Below are 369 nucleotides of genomic sequence, written 5' to 3'. Positions count from 1 at the left end.
CTGCCTTCAAGAGGCCACTGCGTGACTTGTGTGTCCAAGGACGCTCAGTGGAGCACTGAGAGCCGGAAGCGTTGGGCAAAAAGTATGGGAGCGTGTAGTTAGAGGTTGAGCGAGCGAGAAGAAACCATGGCAACCGTAGGTTTGTTAGCGGGGCGGGGCGGCCCCCTGCAGGCGGCGCCCAAGGCACGCCCAGCACACACAGGTGCGCCCAGAAAAACTAAATATGAAATGCTCAGGCGTGTAATGTCCCGGAAACAGGGTTGTTTAACAAGCCTTGGACAGAATAACTAATCAACTTTTCCCGTCACATTCAAATTAGGAACCGAATTAAATTGCATTAAAAGCAAAACCATCGACGGAAAATAACAC

Source organism: Penaeus monodon, chromosome 22, assembly GCF_015228065.2.
Source record: "Penaeus monodon isolate SGIC_2016 chromosome 22, NSTDA_Pmon_1, whole genome shotgun sequence".
NCBI classification, from domain to species: Eukaryota; Metazoa; Arthropoda; class Malacostraca; order Decapoda; family Penaeidae; genus Penaeus; species Penaeus monodon.
This window is presented reverse-complemented; position numbering follows the sequence as displayed.